Source organism: Schistocerca serialis, chromosome 6 (genome assembly GCF_023864345.2).
Source record: "Schistocerca serialis cubense isolate TAMUIC-IGC-003099 chromosome 6, iqSchSeri2.2, whole genome shotgun sequence".
NCBI lineage: Eukaryota > Metazoa > Arthropoda > Insecta > Orthoptera > Acrididae > Schistocerca > Schistocerca serialis.
The window spans coordinates 525,593,372-525,608,659 of NC_064643.1; positions in this window are offsets into that span (position 1 = coordinate 525,593,372).

The window sequence follows — 15,288 nt, forward strand, 5'->3', positions numbered from 1 at the left end:
ATACAAAAAATTAATACTGTTTGAAGTTATAAGTCAAAAAGTGTAATTGTAGTGTCTTTTAATGGTATAAGATTTGCCTGTGGTTTAGGGAATGTAACTATGCTAATAAGAAACGTTTATATGGATTGTCACTCAGTTTCCACCGGCATTATAAAACAGCAATAGTTTTTTAATGGCTCACAGCAGTTGTACATTGCTGAATCACCACTTTCAATTGTTAGTTTCAATATTGTCATTTTTCATAATATCAGTCTTCTGTGCAGTTTAGTCTTTGGTGTTGACATTGTACAATCTTAGTGTTGAGTACTGAGTGTTTGAATAATCAATAACCATTATTGTAGCTGAAGGTAAGCACTAAAACAGTACGTTTTGATACGCTAATTTATATATTTTATATACAAACAAGTCTGAATCTGCTACACTTCAAACCAGATTATTCCTGAGCTTTCAAAACTGCTTGTTATAGATTAGTAAACTATTGTATAAAATGAACCAAGAGACTCTTGCACCTTGCTAGTTTGGTGGATCCGACGGAGCTGATTATCGTAAGTCATCACCTTTCTATTACGCAAAAAGTCAACTACAATCAGTTAAGGAAATGTTACCAGTTCATGAAGAACTTCTACAACGTAGGTCTGTGCTTTATTTTACTCAAGACGCCCATATTTGTCCATACACTAATGCTTTGTTGATGACAAAATTTCCTGCAGAAGACTTGCTGCATCCCATTTGGTAAAGAAAAATGTGTAATGAAGAAGGCTTTAACACCAGTAACCATTGCAATGTCTGAGAGGTTGAAGTTACTGACTAAATTAAGTTTTTAAACATGATCGTAAAATTGTACCAAATATAGACATGAATTGGCTCAAACAGAATCATTCCACCAGGGTAAGCAAGAGTCACTATCCACTGAAGACCTGGACATTGTTGATGCTTGCTTTTCTGCTAATACTTCATCATCATCAATTGGAGAATCACCATTAAAGCTTCAGTACATCCGCAAAAGGGATTCAATGGGACACATAAAGCGCAAAGTTCTGAAAGCCCAAGGCGGCATTACTAAGGAAATTGTCACAGTTGCTGGTGCGAGTCAAGTAGATGTTACTCAAATGCAGACAGAAGAGTGCCAAAAATGTAAAGACATGGGCATCTTAATTGAACATAAGATTAAGCTTCAGACTTCAGGCAGGTTCAGTAAAGTTCAAATTTTGACCCTTTCTCCATATAGCTGGACTATTGAAAAAAGGCTAAAGAATTTGCTGTTTCAACGAAAGTGGCGAAGGCGGCTAGGAAACTAAAGATGGAAGATAGGATTTTGGCAACACCTGCTAACCAAAAATGAAAAAAGCTCAGTGTTGAAGTAAAACAAAATGTCCTCATGTTTTTTAAGATGAGTTATCTCGCTGATGTCCTTGCAAGAAGGTTTGTGTTGCAGTAAGAATAAATAGGGAAAGATTCACAAGCAGAAATGCCTGCTCCTTTTTAACCTGAAAGAAATGTTGACTGCTTATTGTCAGCAATATGGAAATCAACTGAGATTCTCTAAATTTTGTGAGCCCAGGCTGAAATGGTGTACTGAAGTTGGTGCTTCTGGAACACATTCAGTATGTGTATGTGCAGTTCATCAAAATTTCAAATTAATGTTGGCTTCAGCAACATCCATCCAAGATGACTACAAGAATTTGATGGAAGAAAGCTGTATGCAGTTTGGAATCAAAAGATTGAATGTTGCAACGTTGTGAGGAATGTCCAGGAAAAATGCAACTAGAGGCTTTTCTTGAAGGTGCTTTTAAATACGATGACTCTGAAGAAACAATGGAATACAAGCAATGGTCCATGCTGACAGAGACACATTAGACATATCAGAAAACTGTTGAAGATTTCATGGAGGCACTGATTTTGAAAATTACTACCAGTTTAAGACACCATCACTTTGTGTCAAAACACCTAAGTTTATACCTTAAGCAGCTAAAAAGAAGTGTTGCAGAAAATAAATTCTTTATGTTGATAGAGTTTGCTGAGGTTTATTTATTTGTTGTTAAAGATGCTGTGCAAGGATTTCATTGGGAGAAAAGTCAGGCCACATTAAATCCATTTGTTGTCTATTTTGGTGACAAAGAATGCCAGAGTATTAGTATTTGTATGATCAGCAACTGTCTGTGTCACGATGCCATTGCTGTCCATGCCTTTCAAATAAAGTTAATAGCATATTTAAAGACAAAGATTGAAACTGTTAAGAACATTCATTACTTTAGTGATGGTTCAGCTGCTCAGTATAAGAATTTCAGAAATTTCATCAAATTATGTCTGCACATAAAGTCTGCAGATCCCCTTAGGTAACCAAATATTGACTCCATATGATTTATTCAAACTCTGTGATTATAGTATTCCAGGCATAAAGTTTATTTTACGTACCAAAAGAAGAGGTTGAAAAACAAATCAGTCTAATCAAGACACAAGGTTGCCATGGAATACACAATATCTGGAACAAGAGAAAATCATCAATTTAAGCAAATTAATTGTAATCAGCTCAGAGCAAGCAGAGTTTGCTACAGCATTCTCAGCTTATGCCTTCGAAGCAGGTGAAGAAATTCCAGCAATCTCAACTGCAAGTTTACAACCAGGACTATATGTTGCATGTATATATGACAAATTTAGGTGGGTTGGAATCATGTGTGAAGTTTCACATGAACAACAACATGTTCTCATCACGTTTATGAACATCCACGGTTCTGCTCGTTCCTCCACTGGCCTACTGCTAAAGACACATGCTGGATTCCTGAGCAAAATATTTCCATGACTTTAGAAGCACCATCAACATCATCATCAGGAAGACAATAAGTTATCAACAATCTGTCCTTAACAAAGTTGTGGAACGGTTTAGCCAAAAATGGAACTGACTCTTTAGTATTTTTGTTTTGCATTTTGCTGTGTTGTGTATTATATTTGTTTTTATGCTATGTGTTAAATTAATGTTTGAAAGTGATTTATATACTGGAATAAAAAAAATTAATTATGGGACTTCACGAGCAAAATATTTCACTTTTCTATCTTCTCAGAGTGCTAAAATAATAACTTTTGAAACGTATCCTTACTCATCAGTATGCAAGATCCAGAAGTTAAACAATATAGCTTTGAAAGCTTAAAGCATGCTGTGCCAAGGGGAAAAAAAGGATTGAAGAAGACACAGTTGAGATACTGCCCACCAAAAATACCCTAAAATTTGCACGTAGAAAATTCTGGCAAACTTTGCAGATGCATATCTTTTCATTTAGGTATCCAATGTTAATTAATTTTGATACATATATAGAAATCACAGGTAAGAATAACTCTCTGAAGTTTTGGTGTGATTGGTTCATACGAAAAGTAACAGTGGTCAAACTCCAGCTCTCAGAATAGTACAACAATTTTTTTAGCCACCTTAGAGGCTTGTATCTTTATTTAGGTGTGGCTAAATCCCTAATTTTTGCCATTGTGTGATTCAGCATAAAATGTTGTCTATGTATATTAAAGCAAATGACCAAATGTTTTCTGGAACTTTTAAAAAAGCCGAGCAAACTTGGCACATTTGCACTTTCGTATGTAATGTGAAGATGCGTAGCCTCTCTTTAAAAGCCGCTAAAAATTTAACCACTGAATATACTGGACTGAAATTTGGTATATAACCATCCAAGACCATATGGAACCTTCACACCAAATTTCATTAGATTTGGAGATGGTCGAGTGGAGACCCCTAGTCCCCTTGATGTGGAATGACCCTCCTGTCTTTAATCTCGTACATTCAGAAAAACTGACAGTTTTTTCTTCTTTTATTATCTCTCAGCTGTATTTAACAAAACTATTTCAGTAATAATCAGGCTACTTGATGGCCAGCTGGAGTGATAAAACATAATTAATACACAATCCTTAATGTTTATACTCAATATGTTTACAAGGGCCTCCCAAAACTGAATTTCGTAAACCAATTTCCAATTATCGCTTCAAGCAAACACTCCTTAATCAATTCTGGAAATCCAGCTCGAACTGCTGGTTTTCCACTTCCACAACTGATTTTCGTTTCTATGTAAATTCGCAACCTTTTTGAAACATACTTCATTTGTGAGGTTACGCCCTGTTCTTACATCTAAAAATTTTCGGCGGAATGACACCTCTATTATCTAACTGAACAGAAATAGTGATCATGCTGATTAAATCAGAAACTGAAACACCTGTCTCCCAAATGTCAAATTGAACTGGGATAGCAAATCAACTTCAGGGCTTCACATATAAACACCACAGAGAATAACCATTTTTGAAATTCATTTTTCATCTTCCAGAAGATATGTTGCATGTCAGTGCACCGACTGTTCCTGTTATATTGTGCAATTGCAAAATTTGTCTCTGGGAGGGAGTTCTATGTTACTAATGTAATAGACAGGCTTTGAAATACTCGGGACCGGTTGAAGACTACCACAGTTGCCAAGTTCGGTGAGTCCTGCCATGACCACTGTAAATATTTGCTCAGTCAAGTCTGATTTCCTATTGAGCCCCCCCCCCCCCAAAAAAAAAAAATAAATAAATAAATAAAAATTATTCAGCGTAACAGGCTCAACTGATGCTAGTCCTGCTGCTGAGAGCATCTTCACTGTTGATTCTATTTTTCCTTAACTGGAAAACTTTGATGAATACCACGGTAGTTGTTCTGTCAGTGAGCTGCCGAAAATAGGGATTTTCATTTTTGTCCCAGTTGGTCACCGGCCTGTGTGGAAATACCAGAAACACTTCATGTTGCTGACCAGCAAGGTACACCTTGCCTGCTAGACAAAGTGTGCAATGTAGGACAGAAGCGGTCTGGGATTTCCACTGCTAATCCACAGGAGGGCACGTTTGAGTAAAGGGTCCTAATGTCTTCGGTTTCTTGGGTCAGCAGCTCAAGTCAGGTGTGAAGTACAAAGGCAGATATGAGCTTAAAGCCTGCGAAAATCCAGACATATACTGGCAGTACCCGCCCACCGCACTTAAGCTCCACCCCTGACTGGCAAGATGCTCCACCCAGCTGTAACAAAATGAAACACATCAACATTGCAGATATGTTACTCCTAGACCAAGAAAATAGAAATAGAATAGTTCATTGTCTCATAACATACAATTTCAAGCTATTGAGTTAAAAGTACAGGAGACTCGTCAAAACACAAAAACTGGTTTACGATTTTCCTGCTAATACCAGTAACATAATATACAGTACTGAATAATTACTTAATTAAGCAATTAATAATTTTTCTTCAAAAGTAACAAACTTTTAAGATTAATGGTCCTAGGTACTTGCTCTCTCCTGCTCATATTTTCAGGTTGTCACTTATGAATTCTTCTACTGAATAGTAACATTTCTGCACTAGTTTCTCATATAAGGATTTTTTCAGTGTTTCTAAATTTATGCTGAGAAATTCTCTTCCTTTCACTTTGTTGTAAATTTTCATACCCATATAATGTGGAGTTTGAGCATAACGTTTTAAACGGTGGGTGTACAGCATAAAATTATTTTGATTTCTGGTGTTGTAATTATGTTGAGAATGATTTGCTACAAATAAATACTGAGTGCAAAGATAATCAGCTCATGTATGTATAGTGAGGGAACACTTAGTATACTCAGATTTTTTAGGAGTGGGCGACATGATTTTCTTCACCCTACATTGTGCATATTTTTAATGATGGTTTTCTGAAGTTTTAGTATTCGACACATATGGTTTGAGTTACCCCAAAATACAATTCCATACCTTATTACAGACTCAAAGTAGCTGTGATATACTACTTTTCTTATGCCCATACTGGTAGCATTGTACAATATTCTCATTGCATATGCTAGGCTATTTAATTTATTTGCAAGGTACTGTATGTGTGACCCCCATGATAGATTTTTATCTAATTGCATTCCTAGGAATTTCACACAGCCAGCTTCCTGCAAATCCTGGTTTCTGTGACTGACCTGAATATCATTTAATTTTGCTTGTTTTGTTTTAAATTGCATTAATTGAGTATTTTCCATGTTTAATTTTAACCCATTTAAATAAAACCAGGTATCTAAGTTTTCTAAAGTATTTAATACAGTTTGTGGAATTTGATCTGTAATGTTACTTTCAGTGATTAAAGATGTGCCATCTGCAAATAAAATTGAGTGATCATTTATGTAAAACAAAAACAGAATGGGACCTAAGACAGAACCTTGGGGTACTCCATGTGAAATGGTTTTCCATTTTGAAGTTCCTCTCTCTGATGTTATAATGTCTCCTTGTCTTCAGTTTACTAGATAGTATTTAAACCATTCTAATACTGTGCCCCTAATTCCATACTTTTCCAGTTTGCAGAATAGCAAGGAGTGATTCACACTATCAAAGGCCTTTGATAGGTCACAAAAAATTCCTGTGGAGTGCAGTGAGTTGTCTAGATATGAGCTAATTTTATCTACAAAATTATTTATAGCAGATATTGTGGTTTTGCCTTTTTGAAATCCATACTGATTTTTTGAGATTATTTTAAATTTTTCTATGAAATTTGAATTTGTATGGTGACTACCTTCTCAAATATTTTTGATAGTGATGGAAGATGAGAGACTGGATGATAGTTTCCCACGTGTTAGAAGAGTTTCCAACATATGATGCAAAGACTTTAAGTTTCAGGTATTAATGTAAGTGTTTAATGGGCACAACTCTGCTAATAACTGTGTGTGTTATTGATGATAAAGAAGAAGTATCTATAGCTTAAAATGGATTACCTAATGGTATTTACAAGGGTCATATTAAGTGCCTATAGCAAATATGTGAGTGGAACAAAAAATCATGAATGATTTAAAATAATAAATGAAAACAAAGTACAAGTGTGGTGAGTGTTAATTATAATGTGGGCCAATTACCATCAAATGAATCTCTTAATGGAAGTGATCTTTCAGCAAAACTTCACAGTTCACAAATAATGCAGTTGGAAGTGTTACGTATGTTGGTAATAAAAGCTTATGATGCAGCAGATGGCAACAGAATTTATTTAGTCATCCAAAAAACTCTTTCCAGGTCATGGGACACAGAACAAACATAAATCAAAACAGTGGCACAGACCAGTAAAAAGACTGTAATATGTTAGTAGATACATCAATGTAAGCTTTATCCACCAAACAGCTTGCACTATTTGCATTACGTGCACTGTCTTGTTTCACGTCTCTTGTATCTCAAATGTTCTAAAAATTCTGCCGCTGAATAGAAGCAATGATCTAATGAGAACAGGCATGCCTACTTGTTTACAATGTTCTTAATTGACTCAAAATCTTTATACTTATAAAATGTAACTTGACTCATTAGACCGACAGAAATGAAGAATATAAGAATGATATTGATAACAAAAGTGTTACGAAGCCTGTCATATTTTCCATACACAAATATGAGGTATTTTATTATTATGGTATTTGGGTCTGTATGTAAGGTTTGAAGTAGGTGTATTGCCCCTATGAATTATTGTTATAATTATGGAATGCTTCAATAGAATGATTAATTTGCTTCAAAATTACTTAAGATTCATTGATTCACTTTAAGTTTATCTGTAGTGACTTTAATGTAGTGTGGTTGCAGGAGTACCTTAAAGAAGTAGGAGCTCTTATTTTGTATAATTGCTGTAGTGTCTGTTCTCATTATGAAAGTGAATATTTAGCATTTTCTGTAGTACTTTTTCTTAAAAGCAACTCGTTTACTAGAAATCCCACTGCTCACAACATAGGCTGAAATCTTGTGTTATATAAACATTAAAATATCTGCGTAAGTTGTCTTAATAATTTCAATTTCATTAAAACAAGGCAGCTGCTAGCTTGAGTAGTGTATATTTTTACCCGAACAGTGTAATTAAATGATTTAATTCCTATTAATCAACACAGTTTGTATTAAATTACAATGAAATGCAGACCTTTAACTGCTTGCGATAACAACCGGGACAGTTGAAAATGTATTCCCCAAGTGGAACACAAACCCAGGAAACCTGCTTACATGACAGATGCTCTATCTGACTGAGCACCGAGGACACAGAGGATAGTGCGACTGCAGCGACTTATCTCTGGCATGCTCCCCGGAGACCGACATTCCCAACTTACTGTCCACACACTACATTTGTAGTGGCCCTGCCCGCTATACTCATTACTCGCGGCAGTCAACTACAGATTCCCGTAAGAGTTTGAGCAATTTGAGTGCATCTGCAATGAAGATAATCATTGGTCGGTAAGCCTTATCTATATGAAGATGGCATCTGTTTTTTCAAACATGTCAGAAAGAACAGATACCATTGGTGATCTTGCAGCTCTAAAAGAATGAAATTATAATGAAATCCAGACCTTTAGCTGCTTACAGGTGTTGATAAATATCATTGGGGACAATTGAAAATGTGTACCCCGACCAGGACAGTTGCACTACAAATGTAGTGTGTGGACAGTAAGTTGGGAATGTGGGTCTCACGGGGAGCACGCCAGTCGGACTGTCCTCTGTCCCCTCAGTGGCTCAGTCGGATAGAGCATCTGCTATGTAAGCAGGAGATCCTGTGTTCGTGTCCTGGTCGGGTACACATTTTCAGCTGTCCCCATTGATATTTATCAATACCTGTAAGCAGCTAAAGGTCTGGATTTCATTGTAAATTCATTCTTCAAGAGCTGCAATATCACCAATGGTATCTCTTCTTTCAGATATGTCCAAAAAACAGATACCATCTTCATACAGTTTGTATTGTTTACTAGTTAGACAGATGTGATGTAAGCATACAATTTTTGAGTTGTAAATGTTCAAAAACATATCAAAACAATCTTTATAATGTGATTTCTCTAAAACCAAAGTAACTACTAATCAATTCTTCTGCCACTATATCTCTAATTCAGTATGAAAACAGTGGCAACAACACGACACAATTTATTGTCGTGTTTGTGTACTTACAGCCAATTTCACGTCCTTGACCAATCTGATACGTTCTTTACGGTTAAACTTAATTCTTCTATCGAATTCAACCATGAATAAGAAATACAGGAGCTGATATAGGACAGTGAGTAGGGTGATTTGTTGCCAATCTTGTAGGAAATATTCACCCTGGAGAGGGGATGGAAAGGGGGGGGGGGGGAGATGCAGTGGGGAGAACATTGGGAAAACAGAAGAGGCTCTCTCTTGGAACTGCAGAGTATGCGGCAAGAACAATTTGATTGAAGAACAGAAAAGGAAGCAAGGAGGAATTGATCAGGTTCAAGAGAGATAGAGGGGAGGACAATGGTTGGGAACGGCCAGCTAGTAGGAAGAAAGAGAATGCTAGGTAGTAGCCATGGACAGGATACAAGCCCTCAGTTACAGAAAAAATTAGGGTGGCATACAAGTCATGAACATTTTCAAACCAAATTCAGGGCTATGTCAAGTGATGGAGGACTTACAGACTTTAGTTAAGGATTTCTCAAAAGATGACAATGTGGTGATGGTGGGTGGGGTGGGAAACAGTTTGGATGGGAATGGGGCATGTGACATAGGTGGTGACCTGGACAAGACTGCTTCCCTGACTCATGGCACCAATGCACATGTCGATGAGCTGTTCCAGTGTTATGATCAGCCACATCTATATGGAGCTTCAGGCAGATTAATGTGGGTTTACAGATGACACTGATGGCAGTCAACTTCACACATGTTGCTGTCATGCCAGTTGCTACTATCAGTAGATGGTGTGTCACTAGATGTAGCCTAGACCTAAACAGGATTAGGAAGAGAAGATTGGTACAGCAGATTCATCAAAGTATGTGGGGTTGATCTAGGGCCAAGCATGGTGAAATATTTGCTGTCATACATAGGAGAAGTAGATAACAGATTCCCTCGACTAAAGAACATCTGCAGCAAATAAAAAATCTGAAACAATTATTCACAATATGGATACTACATGTCACAAGAAAAAAAGAAACCATTGGAAAAAGTATCATGGGACATTTCAGAGACATAACAACCCTTCATCAAATCATACAATCAATAAAACATAAAATACAAGAGTCTGAAGTTGAGATTCTATCTTTGAACTGCACAGTAGTTTCTGCCACTGAGCACACATGTAAAGACACAGAAATCCAACATGTATTATCATCATTGCATGAAAGGACAGACTCGTATTGTAGGGATATTTCAAAGGGTTGAGGATTGCGCATTTATATAAGAAAAGGAATGCAGCTCATATCAGGTATGTCCTTGCTACAATAAGTGAAGACAAACACTTTGAAATATCAGCTACTGAATTAATAGGGCTTGATACAACCGAGAAATTAAGCATATTGTTTGTGTATCGAATTCCTAGTGGTAGTGTGGATACTTTTTTTCAATAAATTAACAGAAGTTCTAAAAGTCTCAAACACAAAAGTAAACATACCTCTCTGTGGAGACATAAACACAAATATCAAAACAAAACAAGTAGAACCCCCATCAATATTCTTCAGAGTTTTGGCAGGCCACTGTTGGTCAATAGTGCAATAAATATTACTGCAATGACTCCATCAGTGAGTGACAATGTGGCCACAAATATAGTCAGGGAAAAGTGTGATGTAGCTGTAAAATATCTTTGACTGTCAGACCATTTCTGGCAAATAACAGAAAAATCTGGCATGGAAAAATCCCCTGAACTGCAAGCTTACAAGAGACATCTGTCAGAAATAAAAATAGAAAATATTTCAAAATAACAAGCAAAAAATAGAAAATATTTCAAAATAACAAGCAAACCAAAGTTGGGATGAGTTACCTTGAGAAACTGAAGTAAATGTGAAAATCTCAATTTTTGACATTTTTAAATTGAATTTTGAAAAGATATTTCGAAAGGTACCAACACCATATCATTGTCTCACAAAAACAAATGGATAACAGCAGATATTAAAGTCCTCTGAACCATTAAGTACCTCAGTTCCATGAAAGAGTTGTAGTGACCCAGAGTTGTTAAATAGCTATCATGAAAGTTGTGATAAAACTATCAGGGGTCAAGTATCCATTGATGACGAGAGGGAGGGATCTTTTGAGAAGGTTCCCCAACTCCTCATCTGCCACGAGCTGCTGGAGTTGACATTCATGTGTGAATGAGGTGTGCTTGCTTACATGAATGAATGATGTGTGTTTCTCTTTTTCTGATGAAGGCTTTGGCCGAAAGCTTATGTTTAAGTGTGTCTTAATTGTGCCTGTCTGCAACTTAACGTGTAATCCTTATGATAAGCAACAATGTGTCTTTTTCCTACATTGTTGATATTCCTACCTGGAATTTCTATTGTTTGAATTTTGACAAAATATGTTAATAATGGGCCTGTTTAATGACATGCTACTTACAGAAAAGGAAACAGTGAGGCTGGCTTCTATGCTCCAAATAGTAGAAATGCTGCAAGAATTTTGGATTGAGGTTAAGATGTACAGCTCCTCATTTCAAGTAAAGGAATGGTAGCATGTAGAGATCTCATGGAGCTGATTTTAAATGAAGTGTTGTATTAATGGCTCATGAATGCAGAATAAGTCACTAGTAGGAACAATAAAGATCTAGAAAGACTGTTACATTTATTGTGACAACATTTATACTTACCACAGTACATAAACACAGGTATTCATGTGTCCAGTAGTTAGGGAATTCATCACCAGCACCATACCTCTCAGACTGGAGATGTGATTACCCCATTTTCCAAGCAGAAAAAGAAACGTAATAAATAAAAACAATGAAAGGAATCACACTCAGTGGACTCAGAAAGTAATTGTAGGCCACCAAATCATAGGATTTGTGGCCCTTTCTGCTACAACAATGAAGACACTGTGGGGATGTATACCCCCCAATAAAATCACTGTCTTATCACAGCAAGAACGACTGTATCTTTGCCAGATCAGTTCTCTGTAGTACGCACTCTGTTACACACATTGTGTATATGCTGCAAGAATAAACGTATTCATAGTAAGTGATGGGAGTGCGAGTGATTATTTATTGTTTTAATTACCATGCCTGCTCCCCACTTCCTAAAACACCAAAAGAAAAATATACACTAACCAACTCTCAAAAAAATCCTGTGCCTACAAGTGATCCTGTCATAAGGACATAAAAGTAGTGGCCATGGCAGCTGGAAGACTATGGAAGAAAATGCTTCAATATCAAACTCTTGTGGTAGACATGCTACCCAAAAACCAAATACTCCCCAACCCACACAAAACCAATGATTCAGCTCAGTCTGAGAACCCTGCTTGTCCTACCCCACTGATCAGTTGCTCATTGCCACAATAGGAGGGTAGAAGAAACAAAGTAGATAAAATTGCACCCATGCAATGGGTTACAGAATTCACATAAAGGAACTGAAGCTCATAGTGCGGGAAACACAATTGTGTGTCTGTTCGCAAGGAACACTTTTGAACCTATTGACAGTCCTGTGATGAGAGACTATAGCCTCCACTGAAGAGGAGACATTACGAATGACAGAGCAAAAGGTGGGCTGGTTGCATTTGTCAGTGACACGTATCAGCCTTTAATGTGCCCTTAATCACCTCAGTGTGGGCTGTGGTACATACCTACTTAACATCACAGTTTCTTCCACCAAATGATCCGTGAGAGTGAGACCCTCTAAGAGGTTACTGCACAGTTCTCCCAGATATTTCTCCTACTAGAAGATTTTTATGCATACAGTGCAGTATGAGGGTGAGTGGCACATGATTGAGGGTTTGAGAAATTGAGGGTTTCACACAGACTTCAGCACTGCTGCAGAGTCACCTACTAGCATACACCTGTTCTCACCCTGCATGCTCATCCTGATAGAAACTGCACATTAGGAAGTGGCTGACAACCTCTGTGTATGTGGCTTCTTCCCCATCTGAACCCACACATTAGATAAAATAGACCCAACAGATGGAATGCCCAAAATGGCTAACTGGGCAAGGGCAGCCAAATAGCTTTCTTTAAGCATTATGAAAGCATCAAGGCTTATGTGCACTTCATTACTTCTATGTTCCACCAAGCTCCTCACACATCTATCCCTAAGAATTCAGATTAGCAAAGAAACATCTATTGACTTTGTGGAACAATGTCTGCCATTCTGCAACCAGGTGCAGTAGGCTCACTATGCACATACTCATGTAAGGATAATAATTAGAGATTAAGAAGAGTTTATGGGTTCCTTCAACAGGTCAACTTTTGCAGATATTTGTTTCTAATTTTTGATTGTTATTTTAGAACATTTGAAATGATCAACAGAATTGTTTTAGTGTTTTTCTAAAGATGCTGGATAATCCATATTAGTCTGGTGATTACTCAGCCACAGTACTCTTGTTTGTGTCTGATTACCTTATTAAATTTGTCTTAAAAACCCTCTGTTATTTTCTTTGATGGAAGATTTCAGTGTGTTCGGAGAGTGGCTGCGGTTCGCCAAATGTTTCACATTTACTACACAGCAAAATTATTCTGTTATATTTTTATTTATTTTCCCCTTTTTAATAAGTTTATCTAATGACTCAATGTTGTTTTTAACTTTTGTTCTCTGAACTTTATTTTATTAAATCCCCCACGAATCTGTTGGAGTGGGTCATAAATAACCACATTTTGTATACATTTATACATAAGTATTACATATTGCTGTTTTATTTTGTAAAATAGTATTATTATACCATCTCTATTATTCTGAAAACCCTCACTCTAAAGTTAAAATGTCTAATTTCATTTCTCATTTATATTACTCATCATAGTGTAGTAGTACCTCAGATACAACACATACTGAACATGTAACAATACGTAACACTATATGTTAGAAAGTTATTTATTTCATTTCATACTATATTTAGCTGTAGCATATGTGTTCATCAAACATCACTTCACAACAAAATGCTAGACATCTACCAACATATCTCATTATGAGTTTAGGTGACATAGAAACTCTGGAGGCAGTGAAAGTGATTACGTAATTGAATTTGCTGTGAAATCGAAATTTACCAAAACATATTGACATTCATTGCAGTAATGGAAATTTCCTCCCATGAAAAGAATCCATCAATCTCATTATAACATCAGATCCAATATATTTAGTGACTGTTGACAGTTGATTTCTCAGTAGTTAGCTTACATTTCTCTCCTGAGGTCATTTTTCATATTAAGTTTCTTCAGCAGATCACCACTGAAAATGTAGCTATCCTATTTTCTCTGAAAATTTTTGCATGTCACCACAGGATTTTAAATATTATCCATTATCTGTAGTGTGAGATCTAATATTTTTATTTTAAAAGTGTTCCACACAGAGTAAAAGTTTCATTAATTGCATCCTTATGCAATCTTGGCTATTGGACATAGAGGTGCACAGTAAAACTCCAGGCATTATGTGTAAACACACAGAACATAAGAAAATTTTCTTGTATGGGTCATATACCTAGACAAGCAAAAAGGGACCAGACTCAATTCTGGCTCAATGTCCCATGGTACTAAAATAAACTGGCTAATTGTCCAATAAGTCATGTGCATTGGCATGATGATAGGTGTTACCAGTTCTCAACTCAAGCAAGCAGCAGTACTGTGGCACATGGTGGCAGCACTTGGATTTCATTGAAGAAAACCAAGGAACTGCAGGATAATGGTATAAATGGTGTCCACCATTCCTTTATTCGTTTATGTCAGATCCCTGTTTTTCCACCATTAAACATAAAAAATAACCTGGCTTCATGAGAAGTGATACACCAATGAGAACCATTTGTGATGTACCCACCACGAAAATGAAATATTCGACAGTGCAATAAAGTGTACTCTTTTTGAAACATTAATGAAATGTGAAATTTGTGAACCTGCCTGAATCTGAATCCACATACCACACCAGCTTCTGTAGAGTAGCTCTCTTGCCAATTGAGCCAGTCATCAAACTTTGATAAGCTATTACCTCTTTCTATATCTTTCCAAACAAAGCAGTGGCTCTCTCAAAGACCTTCCAGGAAGAGCTTTATTGGTTGAAATGACAGAGTGAAGAATTCTTACTAACAGCCTGGGGGTTATTTTTCTGTTAAATTTAGAGATATATGGAGGGAGGTGCTAGAGATAAAATTGTGAACCGCCTGTGAGGTTTGCTTCACAGGCTCAATTTGCTTTCACCTTCAGTACATTTACATTACATCACATATCTAGGATGACTTGATTTTCATGACACCACAGCACAGTGACTAGCATTTAATTATGTAAGATAGACAGTGCAATAATGAAGATAAAATTCCTTATTGATATAATTTTATTGAATCACTAAATATTGACTCCCATCTAGCCTGGGAGTCAATATTTGTTGTTTCAAAAAGATACCAT